Source organism: Mesocricetus auratus, unplaced genomic scaffold (assembly GCF_017639785.1).
Source record: "Mesocricetus auratus isolate SY011 unplaced genomic scaffold, BCM_Maur_2.0 Super-Scaffold_100691, whole genome shotgun sequence".
Classification (NCBI taxonomy): Eukaryota; Metazoa; Chordata; class Mammalia; order Rodentia; family Cricetidae; genus Mesocricetus; species Mesocricetus auratus.
Genome location: NW_024429267.1, coordinates 40,864,261 through 40,880,070, shown reverse-complemented (window position 1 = coordinate 40,880,070; position 15,810 = coordinate 40,864,261).

The window sequence follows — 15,810 nt, the reverse complement described above, 5'->3', positions numbered from 1 at the left end:
AGGTCATAGCATAGGAAGGTTGAGAGCCACTGCCCAAAGAACTGCATTAGAAGGTCATAGCATAGGAAGGTTGAGAGCCACTGCCCAAAGAACTGCATTAGAAGGTCATAGCATAGGAAGGTTGAGAGCCACTGCCCAAAGAACTGCATTAGAAGGTCATAGCATAGGAAGGTTGAGAGCCACTGCCCAAAGAACTGCATTAGAAGGTCATAGCATAGGAAGGTTGAGAGCCACTGCCCAAAGAACTGCATTAGAAGGTCATAGCATAGGAAGGTTGAGAGCCACTGCCTTGAAGGATGAGTGGATGGCCATTTGAGAACATTTCTTCCCTCCTGTGCCCAGTGTTCTCACTTCTTGGATGATGTCTATCAGTAGTCTTTGCTTACCCTCCTGGCTTTTTAAAATGAAAGCAGTTTCTGCTCCTGCCTTCCCTCCCACACACACTTTCTCACGAGCAGATACACACTTACCGAGTACTCCCAGACTTCTTGCAGATCCACATACTTTGAGCATGTACATAAAACCGTTTATAGGAGTTTTATCCATGAATCATAGACAGAAGATTCTCATTAGGAAGGAACAGTGGCCTCCTGAAGCTCAGGAAGTACTCATGGTATTTGAAGGTAGAAAGCTCAGCCCTCAATTTGAGACGCTCGGATTCACAGCACATTCTGTGTTTTAATATGAAGACATAGTGTTGGGCCCGAGAAGCAATAATCTGATAACTTAATAGCACCTTGTTTAGGGATTGGCTTAGTGTTGAAAATATTTGTTGAGCTGGCAAGATGGCTTGGCTGGCAAAGACACTTGCAGCTAACCCTGATAATCAAGCCCAATCTTAGGATCCACGTGGTAGAAGGGGAAAACTGACTCTCCTCAAGTTGCCCTTTGATGGAGTGCCCACACGTACACACAGAAATCAATCATGCAATTCAAATTTAAAAATGTTTGAGAGGAAGGGGAGATGGCTCAGTTGGTAGAGTGCTTGCCATGCAAACATGAAGACCTGGGATTGATATCTGTGGCATTCATATAAAGAGCCAGGCATGGTGCCATATGTGTCTGCAGCCAACATTGTTAGGGTTGGAGATAGGAAGGTGGCTTGGACTTCGTATCTCTGACTCCCAGTCCAACTCCAGGTTCAGAGAGACCCTTGTCTCAAGAGGAAAAGGTGGAGGACACACAATACATTCCTCTGGCCTCCATGCACAAGCAAGGCCACGTGCTCTGGTACATATGTACATATACAACACACACAAACACCCCACCCCCACCTCTGCACACACAGAGGCCACACATAGTAGCGTGCACTTTTAATACCTAAATGTGGAGGAAGAGAAAGGAGGATCCCTGGGGCATGTTGGCCAACCACTCTAGAATAATCAGCAAGCCTCAAGTCCCAGTGAAACACCCTGTATCAAAAAAACAAGGTGGAGCCAGTAGTGGTACATGCCTTTAATCCCTGTACTCTGTGAGTTCAAGGCCAGCCCAATCTACAAGTGGAGTTCCAGGCCAGCCAGAGGGGTTACACAGAGAAACCTTGTCTTGACGGCCCCCACAAAACACACAAACTAACAAAAAACCAAGAAAGAAAGGTAGACAGCTCCTGAGGGAAATGCCTGGGCTTGACATCTGGCCTATACACACACACACACACACACACACACACACACACACACACACACACACACACGCACGCACGCACGCACGCACGCACGCACGCACACATGCACGCGCACACATAAACACATGCATGCACACCCTCCCCTACATACACAAACACACAAATAGTTGAGAATTGAGTGACACCCTCTCCAGGGGGTTTTCAGGATACGATTTTACAAAGCAGAGCTTTAGAGAAAATCGATTCTTTCAGGATAAATCGCAGGCATTCCAGGATTGCTAAACACTAAAGTGATTTTAAATTTTTTCCACAGTTAGACTTCAACAGGGCCGTGGACAATCTCCTGCAGACTAGTTGCATTTCAGAAAAGGTTTGCCTTTAGTGTGTAACATTGGCTCCACACAGAGCCCTGAGGGCCTGGCCTCTCTCGATGATCACCTCACACTGACCCTCCTGGTCTCAAATTAGTTTTACTGAAACTCAGTCTTTGTGTGGGTCAGGACTTCCTTTTTCCTTCAAAACTTTTTTCTTTCCATTTAAAAAACAAACAAACAAAAAAAAATCACTCTCTGTTTCCAGAAATTCCTGCACTTCTTACTTCCCGCTGGCTTATTCAGAAGCTTTTTCTTTTCCCCCTAATGAAGCTGCAAGATGGTTTCTTGAAACTGTGGAAAGGTTGTGTGACTTTAGAGTAATCTTTTAATCTTCTTGGCTAAATCCTAGCTGTTGAGTCTCCCGCTCCTTGCAGGATAAAGTCCCCTTCCTAGCCGCTGATGTTGTGCTGATGGTGAACTTGAGTGAATTTTATGCCACACTGGCAGTCTTGGGGGATGCCTGTCTACCACGTGCTGTTTTTTTCTTTGGAGCCCAGACTCAACCCTCTGCTCTCCGAAATAGTTACCTAGCCCACTTACACCCCAGGGCACCGACCCAAGAACTTGTTTTTAGACCCCTGGCTAATACAAGAAATGACTTCGAGTCAGTAGCAGAACTCTGAGTTGAAAGTAATGATTGAGCCTTGGTTTCTTCATCTGGAGGACAAGGATTGACTTGTTATACCTAAACAGGCATTGGCTATTCTGTTCCTAAGTTAGAACTGAGAGAAGATTCCAGAATTATACTCTTTTATTTAGCCTTTCTGTTTATTTTCCCGCTTCCTGCACACATTCTTTGCTGTCCCCTCAAGACCGTATACTTGAGGTGGGAGCAGGCACCGCCTCTGCCGCCATTTGCACAGGCGACACTGCAAGCGCTTGATTCTCTTTCATAAAATCATATTATTATTATTTCCTCAGAATAAAGATTGTCAATACGATGGCTTGCTGGGCTTGGGCCTAGGCAGCTGGCCCCTGATTTCCAGGTGGTCTTGGCTCTGAGATTCCTTTACCCCATCTGTAGGGCAGGGACCCTACCATCTGGGCTCCAGGGCTGTGGTGGGGATGCAGAGAATTTGCACCAGAGTTCCCAAGGAGGGTGGCTGTCCTTATGATGGCCTGCCACCCATTAGACAGTGGACAGAGATTCCTCCTCAGAGTGGCTTTAGTGACTATAGAATGCTTGATTGGATGCAATGGGCTGAAAATACAATAATAAAACAAAAATTGAGACTTTGGAGAATCTTCTTTCTTGTCCCTTCATTAGGGTGCTGGGGCAAGGGGAACTGCTTACTTGAGCCTTCTTTCTTCCCCCAAGTTGAAAAAGAGGAAAGGAAAGCAGAAAGAAAGGAAAGGAAAAGAGAAAAGAAAGGAGCGGAACTTTCCCGAACTTTCCCATTCCTCCCTGGCCTGCTGCAAAGTTTGAAATTCCATCCTGTGTTTGTTGTCATCCTCAGCCTGTTTCCATAGTTACCCAGATTCCAGGGACTGGCTCTGGGCCCACCACAACCCATCCCTCAGAGTCTCCCTGGCAGAAATAAAGCATTCCTTCTCCCTGCAGCTATCGGAGCGAGATGCCATGTGGCTGCTGTTCCTCTCCCAAAGCCCCCACCCCAGCCCCACTCAGGGGTGACCTGCCTGGTTTAAGCAGTTCTGTTTGGCATCATTTTGAGGGTAAACACAGTATAACAATCTCCTCCATTTCTCTTCTCTTCATTTGAGCTGAGGAATTACTTTCTCGTACCAAACATTGCACTCTTGGAAAACACTCCAGATGGTTCTCATTAAAATTCCAGTTCCCCCACCCCACCCCCACTTTTGCAATTCTTTCCCCCCTCATTCTTCTCAAAGTGCTATCTCAAAAATAAACACCAGGTTAAGGAGCAGAGTCCAATGAATAGGGTCTTTGCTGAGCCCTTGAGTTGGCGGTGTCATCTTCCTGAGAGTGCCACCTGGCTCTTCCTGGGGCTGCTAGGAGGTCTCCATGCTTTCTTTGGACTTGCATTCTGTGCCCTGTCACCAGCTAGAGTCCATACACCTGGGGGAAGGGGGCATGTGTAGAATTAAAGGGTCAGGGAGAGGGTCAGTTTGGCCTCTGCTCTCCAGCAGGGCCTAGCCCTCAGGACTGTCCACCCTGTCATTGTACACTGTGGCCTCTGCAAGACACTGGCCACAGGGGTGAGGACATGCTTCCTCTAAGCAGCTGGGGTGGGGGAGGGAAAGGAGGAATACCAATAACTTTTGGCCGTAATTACAGCTGAGCAAGCCACAGGCTTTGCTTCCACATCTGGAAAAATCTGCTTATGCAGGAGAATAGTGTGCGTCCAAGGATTTTTTTATTTAATGTGCTCTTATTGTATGTTATGAAAAGAATTCAAGCTCAGCGAACATTCATGTCCTTCTGCCTAGATTCAGGAAGTGCTCCATTCTGTCCTGCCCCCTCTTTCTCCCAGCTTCCTCTAGGAAATATCCACACATATCTTTTCTTAGACACTGGAAAATCTGAATCTTGTTCCCTAGAGAGTATAATTGTATACTAACGTGATATATGAGTATAATCTCATAAGAGAGTCAAACAGGAGAGTTTAGACTCCAGAGAGAATATTAGTGAAAGCCAAGGCTCTCTTTCTGCCACTGTCACCATCTCTCAGGCAGCTGTGACTGAGTCCTTCCTCACCTTTCTGCATGTTTATGCAAATACATGTGTGTTGAGACAAAAAGAAAGCATGTTTCCAGTCATGAATGAGGTCACACTCCACATGCTGCTAAGTGGTTTACTTTTTGCTTGCAGGGATGCTCTTCTCACTCATGTAGGTACCTCTGTCTTGTTCATTGACTGCTGCAAAGAATTCTCAGGAGTGACTGTAGATAATTCCTTAGGGTGTCCCCTCTTGATAGGGATTTCAGCTCTTCCTTTACTTCTCCATTCCTCATAGTGATGCAATTGGTAACCCTGGGAAGTGTTTCCTTAAGGACATGTGCCCTGTTTCTCTTTGACAGCATGCTCCGGGTGCAATCCCTGATGAGATGAACTTGTTACATCTAGGTGTGTTAGACAATGGTTTCTCCAAGTCACAGTCTCCAGCATAGATAGCCTCACCAGTGTGGGGGCCTCTGCTAGTCTTTGAAAAGTGTTGACTCTGACGAATGAGATATAACAGCATTGTTGAAATCTGCATTTCTTTAATTATTAGTAATGTGTCTTAGCTCAGCTTCAGATAAGAGAAATCACTGTGGGGACAACAATTTACTATTGAAACTCAGTTGATTAAAATGATGTCAAATCAGATGGAACGGAAGGTTCTAGGTTGAGACTCCAAGGCTGAATCTCAGCTACAGATTGCCCCATGGGTGCAGCTTTCCCTTCTGCCATGATCTGGAAGCTGGGGACTTGAGAACCTGGGAACTAATCACAGACTTGGCAGTCTGGATGCCAGGAAACCTCAGCCGTACCCAGTCTCCAGGACCGTGCTATATGAGCTAAACCATGGATGCCTACATTCTGTCAAGTTACCCAGGGATCTGGAGACCCATAGATGCAGAGAAATACACACACACACACACACACACACACACACACACACACACACACACACACACCCTCTATACCAATGGTTCTCAATCTTTCTGATGCTACAACCCTTTAATACAGACCCTCATGTTGTGGTGACCAGGCCCCACCCCATTCCCCCACCCCAACCCCCCCACCATAAAATTATTTCCGTTGCTACTTCATAACTGTAATTTTGCTGTTATGAATCATAATGTAAATATCTGTGTCACAACCCACATGTTGAGAAATGCTGTTCGAGACCTTGTTTGCCAGCGGAGCTGGTAGCTTTTAGGGGACCCCACATCAGAATCTATCAAGCCATATGCGAAAGCTCAGCACTAAGGAGGTTTCGTGGAAAGCTTTGCCATGCACATTCCAGCAGCCAGGAAGGCAAGCTGCAAGACAGAGGCTGAGTCAGTCTGAAATCTGTGACATAATCATTTTTTTGTGTTTCGTATGATTGGAATGTTCAATTATACCCCTTGTCGACTTTTCTACTGGAATTACATTTTTCCCCTCCATTTATTGATGATTTTATGTGTTACCTGGAAAATAATTTTAGCTATTATATTTACAATAATCATATATTTAATTTTACATTTCCTGTCATGTAAGGCATTAAAGGCTTGCGCCACCACCACCCAACCTTTTTATAGACATTTCATGTTTAATTCTTAAAACTATCTCTATGGTGTAATCATGCCTCAGCCTTTTGGCTAAGAGCAAGTGTAATGTGTGGTAGATCCAGGGATCTAGATTAACATCGCCCCACCCCCACCCGGGTGGAAAACAAATTGTCCCAGTTAACGTAGTTTGAATAATTTGTTTGCCACCCCCTCCAAAAAAACCAGAGTCTAAACCTGTAGGATAAAACGAAAAAAGAGAAAAAAAAAAACAAAAGAACCTCGAGAATGTTTTAAAAAATAGGCCAACCTCTCCTTTTTCTCAAGTGTTTTTCTTCCTTGATAAAGTCTAACAATAATTGATTTTGATGACTTCATACTTTTTGGTTATCCAAAAGCATTAAAAAGATGAGTTTGGCATTCCCAAAGTATAGATGTGATAGGTCACCCACTCAGAAGGCTTGACTGGGCCCCCTTCCTCAATGTCAAAGGGTTAATCTGTTGGCCGGTCCTGTGTTTACCTATCTGATCCCATCCCCTGCCAGTGGCCTTTGCCATCTTACTTCCCTAGTCATGTGTGCAGGAGAGAAGACACATCCCAGGGATTGGCTAACAGAAACCAAAAACTTGTTCAGACAATCCATGCCAGCAAGTTCTTTACACCGTTGGACATCCTTTAGGATGCTCCCCTTACCTATTGGTATTTCTTCGTGTGCACACCATTAGAAGTCAACTAGAAGTGGGCTGGAGTGATGGCTCAATAGGTAAGAGCACTGGCAACTTTTCCAGAGGTTCTGAGTTCAGTTCTCAGCACCCATTTGGTGGGTCACCACCATCCATAACTGTAGTTCCATGGAATCTGATGTCCTCGTCTAGTGTGCAGATGTACATGCACACCAACACCAACATACATAAAATACATAACGAAAGAAATCTTAGGGTTGGAGAGATGGCTCAGCGGTTAGGAACACTACCTGGTCTTCCAGAAGTCCTGAGTTCAATTCCCAGCAACCACATAATGGCTTACAACCATCTGAAATGAGATCTGGTGCTCTCTTCTGGCCTACAGGGATGCATGTAGATGGAACACTGTATACATAATAAATAAATAAAATACTTTAAAAAAAGAAACAAATATTAAAAATAAAAGCAGGAGTCAAAAGCAGAAGGACCCCAAGCTTGAGGTCTGTCTGGTGTGAATTCCAAGCCAGCCAGAATACATAGTTAAACCTTATCTCAAAAAAAAAAAAGTTGGCTAGAACAGTTCTTTGTTGCGTGTGTTTAATGGTCTTGGCTAACACCCCACTAAATGCATTAGTACTCCCCAACACCTACCTACCTCCTGTGCTTGTCTGGACAACCAAAAAAAAAAGCTGTTCTCACATGCTTCTAAACATACCATTCCTGTCCCTTAGCTGAAAAGGAGGGAGGGAGGAGAAAACAGACAGAATCAGAAATAACGCCATTACTGTAAGGCATCTTCTCAACTCTCTTCCAAAGTCCAGGTATCCACAATCAGACTCTCAAGCCTTTTCTGCTAAGCTTTCCCAAGCCCCTCCAGCTGCCAGAGCCCTTTGTCTTTCTGAATCTCCCCTTGCATGGTCTCCGTGTCCACCCCGTGCATTAGGCGTGTCCACACGCACCCATCCAGCAGTCCCTCTATCTGGTAAGGATGTATTGAGCTTTACTTGTGCACTGAGCACTTTTTATATTGTCCTCGTTACATGGCTGCCTCATCTGGTCTCACACACTGTACTATCAGGCAGACCTCCAACTTCAGATCTACACTTCCCTTTCCCAGAGTGCCTTGTGTATCTGCTGCTTGCTGCTAAATATTAGCAGGATGGAAGTTACTATATACAGATAAGAATTTTGACCCATGTCCCAGATCCTCATTCAAAAGCAGTGAGAAGACTTTTTGTTTTAAATAAACAGTGCTTTTCTAAGTTTTGCAGTATTTATATGATTATCTGAAAAAAAATTACCCAAAGAGCTAGTACTTTTTTTTTAGAAAGCTAACTGTGGAATTTCCTCTCTTGGTTTGTCAAATCTTGTCCCTAGATATGACCCTTGCTAGTAGTTTCCTTCCAAGGCTGTCTAAAACATGTTTATGTAGATTCAAAGACAGCTATGCCCACACAAACTTCTATCAAATCAGCACACACATACACTGAGCTATTAAAGCACGAACTTGAGAAAACCCTATGAATTCATGCAGGAAATGAAATCTGGATGAGTAACTTACATGTTTATCGTTCTATAAGCTACAAAGGAGTTCCAATGCACTTTTATTCTTTGATCCCAGAAGGCTCAGAGAAGTTGCCAGACTCTTCCTGGTCCTAGAGTCAGCAAGGGATCAACTAGAACTTAAACTATGTCAGGCGGGGGATGTAGTTCAGTGGTATGGCACTTGTTGAGTATAACGGGAGGTCCTGGGTTCAACCCTAGCACAGTTTTCCTAAAAAGAGAACTCTAACCCAGGTCTTCTGCCTTCTGATTCATTGTTGTTTTAACCTTGCCATCTCTGAAGGTCATAAAATTGTTTTTTGAGTCCAGAGCTTAATGTAGGATGTCTTTGAAATACGTATTGCATTATACTGATAAGAAGTGATCGCTCAGGTTTATGGGTATGTGTCACGGGTTCCAAACTGTTCTAATCAACTCACCTACACTGCCTCGTTGAACCTTCTGAGAAGCGTATGGTATGGGCAGTACTGTCAGCTTCTGACCAAGGAAACCTGGGTTCAGAAAGGTAATAACCCGTGAGAGGGGTGCAGCTGGAGTGTGCGTGGCTTTGGGTTTTGAACTCAAGTCCTTCTGTTTCAAGGTCTGTGCACTTAGGGTACTGTATGCATTTGGTGCATACATAATATTAGATAAACAGCTATTATGTGAAACAAATGAGCTGTGAATTTGACATGAAGTCTAATTCAGAGGCTTTGCAATATGAAAGCAGAGATGGGGAGAAGTATAAATGCTTCTAGATAAGACGATAAATGCAAGCCAGATGGTGGTGGTACACACCTTTAATCCCAGCACTTGGGAGGCAGCGGCAGGCGGATCTCTCTGAGTTCGAGGCCAGCCTGGTCTACAAAGCTACACAGAGACACTCAGCCTCAAAAAACAAACAAAAAGAGAAACATTTAAGTAAAAGTAAAGCAATAAAAGAAACAGGCAACAGAGAATACAGAGGAACATGGGACAGTGGGCTGGTTGATTGACAGAAAGTTACAGAGTGAAAAGTCCAAGGGAAAAGAGAGACCAGCCCTCTCCACTTCTACCATGAGTCCTCTGAAGCCAGCCCAGGGCTCTGGTGCCTTGGTGCCTGTATCCTAAGACTCCCGAGCCCCACCCCCCATCCCCAGCAGCCTGGGCAACAGCGGGATGAGGAGGCAGGTGCATCTCCTAACCACCACAGTCGTGAGACTAGGAACTGGGGGGAGAGGGGCTGGGAATGCAAGAGCCATGAAAAATGAAAGGTTAGACTGGGTGGGGGGGTCTCAGCAGAAGGCACATGCTAGGGTAAACTCGCTGGCAAGAGGCAGGGACACAGCTGCAGAAAGTCCTCCAGTGCCAGCATGGGTGCCAGTTAGAGTGAGCAGCATGCTGTGGGAAGGACGCTGGGGAAGGGCACTGTGGAGAAGGCAGGTGGGGTGGAAGCTGGGGACAGAAGTGGCCAAAGAGCAAAGGCAAAGCCAGAGCAAGGGCGGAGGAAAATCCTTTTTGCCCTTGGGTGGTGGCGTCTCCAGAAAGGGGGTCTGAGTCACCAGGGAAGACATGGATAACACGGATGGGTTTTTACATCACCCTCCCTCACTTCCTCTTCAGTCACTTGGTATTTTTGACTTCTCCACCCTTTGTCCCCTTCTCCTGGCCCCAGTAAATCTGGCGTGTGTGTGTGTGTGTGTGTGTGTGTGTGTGTGTGTGTGTGTGTGTGTTTCTCTATATATGTACAATCAAGTAGTCTCAGAACGACATTAGTTGAAAACAAAGGAAACTACTGTGACTTGGCTGATTTTGAACTGCAAAAATAGTTTTTGCATATGGATGACCGACTGGGTAAGCAACCCTAATAAAAGTACAGGTAAAAACTCTCTATACTACTGAGTAATGGACTGAGGAGTTAAGCAACTTTCCCAGCTGCTGTCGTGCCTTGTTTGGGTCAGAGGGTCTGTCTACTCTGAGATAGGACTGGGGAAGGTTAGTTACATAGTCACTGACTATAAGCCAGGGCAAACTGCAGTAAGGACATGCCCTGGAGTGGGCTGATAGATAAACTGGCCTCAAGTGCTCCTAGCTGTCCACACACCTGTCTTGTTGGGTTTACAGAATCTCTGTACTTGCCCCTCCCCCATGGTCACTTAGGCAAGGCTTCCCCAGGAGGTACTGACTAAAAGAGTTCGATCAGCAACTGTCTTGGGAGATCTTGAGAGAGGCCAGAAGACCCATAGGATATCAAGGATGCTCCTCCTAGCTTTCTGCTCTGCTACTCTGGGTCCTGCCTGGTTTTCTGGCTTGTCGTCCGTCCGTCCGTCCGCCCCCCCCCCCAGCTTCTCCAGGTCCTTCCTAGTTTTCTGGCACTTTAAAGTCTCCTCATACAGGACCTTAAGTGCTCACTCTTTCAATGTAGTGTCATTTGGGTTGCTCTCTATCTAACGTGGAACCACGACAGATGGCTGCCGTGGATTCCAAACTATATAATGTTTAAAATCCTTTACAAGATGAAAGCGTGGGCCCTTAGTTAAAGGCTATTAAGGGATTCAAATTAAGAAGGGTTAAGCAGTAACACAAATGCATGCTTCTGAGGGTGCACAGTCATGGTGTCAGTCCTGATTGGCTCAAAGGCAGAGGCTAGGGGTGTCCATCATCTGGGTCCCAGCTGCTCTTCTGGGTTTGCATAAAGACTTTGGTACAGGAAGGAACTAGGACCTGGACACATATTTTTTTAAAAGGAGTTGAGCGGCCCCTGCTGGGTACAAAGGGGCACTGATACCAAACTCTGAAAACCAGCGAGAATATCATTCTTTTGAGTGTGGCAATTATATTATTTTGACAATTAAATAGGAATATCTAATGCTTAATGTATCTAAGGTCCCTAATGAAAATTATCTCAATTCTGTCTCCACTCTAGAAATAAGACAAATGAGAAAATTCTAAGAATTCTGATGGGATCTTCTAGGGCACTGATGTGGTCTTTGGAAGGACATTGGTTTAGAAATGTGACAATCTGGGTTGGAAGTCATTATTTGAGTGACTTGTCTTTTAACCCACAACAAGCTAATTTTAACCTGGAATGACATTAAAATATAAGCTGCCATCTCCTGTTGAAAGGACAGTGCCATCCAGCTAAAAAGAGAAGGCAAGGCTGGAGATCCTTGAGCCATGGAAGTGTCCCATCTATCCCAGCTGCCACTGCTACTATACCATGAAGGGGTGGGTCTCAGCTGGGCTTCTAGTGATAGGCAGCTCCTGGACTCTCGTTTTCCCCAGGGACAGAGGTTGTATTTGCTTGCATGCCTATGTCTCTCTCTGAAAATTCAGCCCTAGATTATAAAACAGGGCTCACATTGTGTGTGAGTCTCTTTAAGACCATACAGCCACAATCCAGGGTTCTCTGTGTAGTGGGAAAGCCTGGACAAGATCTACATGGAAGAGCTATCCCAAGCTCCTCTACTTCCACTTATACATTGCTTGTCCAAGCCACCATAATCTCTTTGAGTGTAAAACTTTTTTTGTTTTTGCCCTTCCTGTCTTTATGAAGTCCATTCATGGGGTGACTTACATGAAACAAGCAAACAACAACAACAAAAACCACTGGGTGGTGATATCTCATGACTTTCATCCAGCACTTGGTGAGTTTGAGGCCAGCCTGGTTGGCAGAGCTAACTCCAGGACAACAAGGATTATACAGAGGAAACCCTGTCTCACAAAAACAAAACGAAACAAAATGAAACGAAAGACTACACAGTCCCCTAGCTCTGATTAAACCTTTCAATGACTCAGGAAAATGTTGAGAAGTCTCTTGCCCACCCAAGGCTCCTTGCTTGTAACACCAGTTCCACTTGGGTTTTGGACAGTTTTTGCTCTGTAGTCAATATTCACCTCTCATTGTGTCCCCTTTCCACTCGGCTTATATGCCAGGTGTTGGTGTACAAAGTTAAGGTAGGTATAAGAAATGTCACATTTCCTTTAATGCAAATGGAATCTGTTTGAGTCTATTTTGCTGTTCCTCAGCAATACCCCTTTCCCTATTTTTCCCACCCATTCTCTGTGTGTGTGTGTGTGTGTGTGTGTGTGTGTGTGTGTGTCTGTATGTAGGCTGTCCAAGGTACCCAACTCATTTCTCTGGAGTGCTGTGTTTATACTGTCTCCAAGGGATGGCTGGAAGCTAACAACTGACAATTCATAGCAGTCAATCTGTCCCCAGAGTGAGATTTTGATGCCATATGGTCGAAGGTCCTTGCAGGCTCAGGCTGAGGCTCTGAGCTGAAAGCATTTCTTGCTCAGCTCTCCCTGGTCTGCCCCACTTCTTCCAGGCTTCTGGAAGCCTCTTGATCCACCACACTTACAAAGGACACCTTACTATAGACTCTGCTTCTAGGGACCCAAACTCAGTCACATCCTTTATCCTTTCTAGATACATGCAATTTGAATCTATATTAAACTAATATTGATTTATCTTTATGTACACAAAGATCCCATGGAAACAGGGACCTTTTTTCATTCATCTCACTATGTTGCCCTGGCGGGGAGGGGTCTGGAACTTGCTATATAGACCAGATTAGCTTCAAACTCACACAGATCCACTGGCTTCTGCCTCCTGAGTGCTGGGATTAAAGATGTGTGGAATAGTACCATGCCTGACTCCATGCCTTTTTTTTTTTCAACATTCCTAGCACTAAGTATAGAGAATACTATATGTGCTCCCCAAAAAATCCAGACCTAGTATATGAAGGTCAAGAGGGAAGGTCACTTCTCTCTCTTAATGATACTGAAGAGAGACACAGATTCACCACTGTGGAGTGCAGTATATACTGGGGAATTTAATATCAGAACATGCTTCTTGGTGACAGCAAGTCTAGGTGGGTCCTGAAATTTGGGTGAGAAGGTGGGGGCATATTTAGGCTTAGGATAGAAGTTACTTAAGTCAGGGCAGGAACGTACATGGTTTTTCTTAAGAGAATAATGCAAGAGTCAAGTCCATCCTGGTATAAAGCTCCAGATGACTAATGGTTTTATCTACTTACAGTTTGCTAGAAAGCCTTGCAGGGAAAACCAGCTAGGGTTACTGCATGCAGTCACAGTGGCTATGACTCAAGATGACTACAGCAGTGTCAATCTGAATTCATGCATACAATGGAGAAGGTGGCAGACAGCAAGGGTCACAGAGCCTCTTAACCTCTATTTATAGACACTTTCCCCTTTGGGTGTTTGGGAAAGCAAGACACTCTACAACCCCAGCTTGTCTTCTCTTGCTTATTCCCCTCAAATTCTAAAGTCAGAGTTAACTGTCTCTGACTGGCCCTGTTAGGTCACTTAATTGAACATAACGAACCACAATTGTTTTTATCAGGTCAAGCTGACCCATCAGGTCATTCCCGGGCATGAAGGCCCTGCTCAGATGACAGCCAGAAGCCCAAAACAAAACAAAAAGTCTTATAGAGATTATTTCTGTTTCAGTCAAAATCAAGGCAGTATTCTCATTTTAATAGTACTCCAATATTCCCAGGAAAGGCTAGATGTCAGGTCCAAAAGCAACTGGGGACAACTGGCTACCTATGGTCCCACTGGGGACAACTGGCTACCTATGGTCCCATTAGCACGGCAAAGCCCGTGCTAGCTTCCAGGCTCCTTCAGTGTCACAGTTACCTGTGGCTCTTCCCGTCCTGTCCCTACCTGGCTTCTTTCCCCCAGCTTCTCATCCCCTTGTGCCCTGTTATTTTGGCCATGCTTCTCTTTTGTCTTCCTCTCTCTTCTCATCTCCTTCTCACCTTCCCCTCCCTCCTCTCACAATCAAGTCCAGTCCGCAGGCCACGTTCAGTTAATATTTTCTCTCTCTGCTCTGGGTCCCTTCCAGATGCTTCGGGCTGTTCTTCCTCTGGTATCTGCAGTAAAAAAAAAACTTCCCCTCCACCATACCTTGGAGTGGTCATGTCCTCAGTTTATATGTCTGATGCCGAAACCTTCAATTTAAACACTTGAATTGTTTTTTATTTTTAATTTTTAATTCTTTTTCTGAGACAGGATTTCTCTGTGTAGCCTAGGCTGTCCTGGAACTCACTCTGTAGACTAGGCTGGCCTTGAACTTAGGGAGTCACCTCCTGAGTGCTGGGATTAAAGGCATGCACCACTACTGCCAGGCTCAGAACTTTTTCTTTTATATTAACCATTATTATTGATTTTTTGCCATTTTCACATCATCACATCGGGCATCTTGATCTCCCAATTCCCCACCCCCGTATCTGCCCTCCACTCTGGCAACCTCCCCATCAAAACAAAACAAAATTTAGAAGAAAAACCAAAACCAAACCAGACCAACGGAGGAGGAGGAGGAGGAGGAGGAGGAGGAGAAATTTTTGTCTTCACCCTTTATTTCTTTCATCTTCATTTGCAAGTCAGAACTGTATTTTTTAAAAGTGAGTTTTTGAAATTACCTTAGTTGAAAATTTTAGCCCCAGACAATGATCTCTTCTATTAGTTTGCCTTAGTTATTGAAGGGATGGATAGTGCCTTGGGGTCTTACTTCTGATGACTCTCAGGCAGTGCCACTGAGGCAGAATGCCTGACTCATAGAAAGCTGCTACAACCAAATTTCTGGCTGAAATCGTGCACGCAGCTTATTTGTTTTGTGATAACACTCTTTCCTCTGAAAACTATAAAGACAAAGGCCAGTGAGGGGTGAGAAGAGATAAGTCTAGTGAGTAAATACGCAGAGTATTTTGGCAAACCACGAATTATTTTTAAAATAAGATTTATTTTTGTTTATGAGTGTCTTGCCTACATGTGTGCACTATGCACCTCACATGTACAGTCTCCTCAGAGGCCAGGAGAGGGGAAGGGAACCCCTGGAACTGGGGTCACAGACAGGTGTGAGCTAATATGTGAGCATTAGGAACTGAACCCAGATCCTCTGCAAGAGCAGCAAGTCTCTTAACCACTTGAGCCATCTCTCCCGCCTGTTTGTATATAAATACTGTAAGCATTTCCATGGATCAGATAGGATGGATGGGGATTCTGGCACTCGGGAGCCAAAGAATACTGAGTGTTACAGCTCAGATGGAAAAGTATTCTGGCACTCGGGAGCCAAGGAATAACTCAGGTCACAGTAAGCACAACATTTACAGCCCTGCTTCAGGGAAAGGCTTCCCCAGTGTATCAGCTCTGCTCTGGTAGGAGAGGGTTTCCCCTGCGAAGTTACAGCTCGACTCCAGTCCCCCAGAGAGTGCACTTCACCAGAGAAAGGTTTCCCTGGGCGAAAAGTGGTATAGCCCTGCTCCACTCAGCCCAGGGTCATCTCTGCCCAGGCGAAAGAAGGTCTCACCCAAACCTCATTGAGAGGGAAAAATCCAGGAGGGTTGCTGCCACCCTGGCAGAGGACATTCAGAAGCTGAACGGGGTTTATAGGGCTTCTTAGGG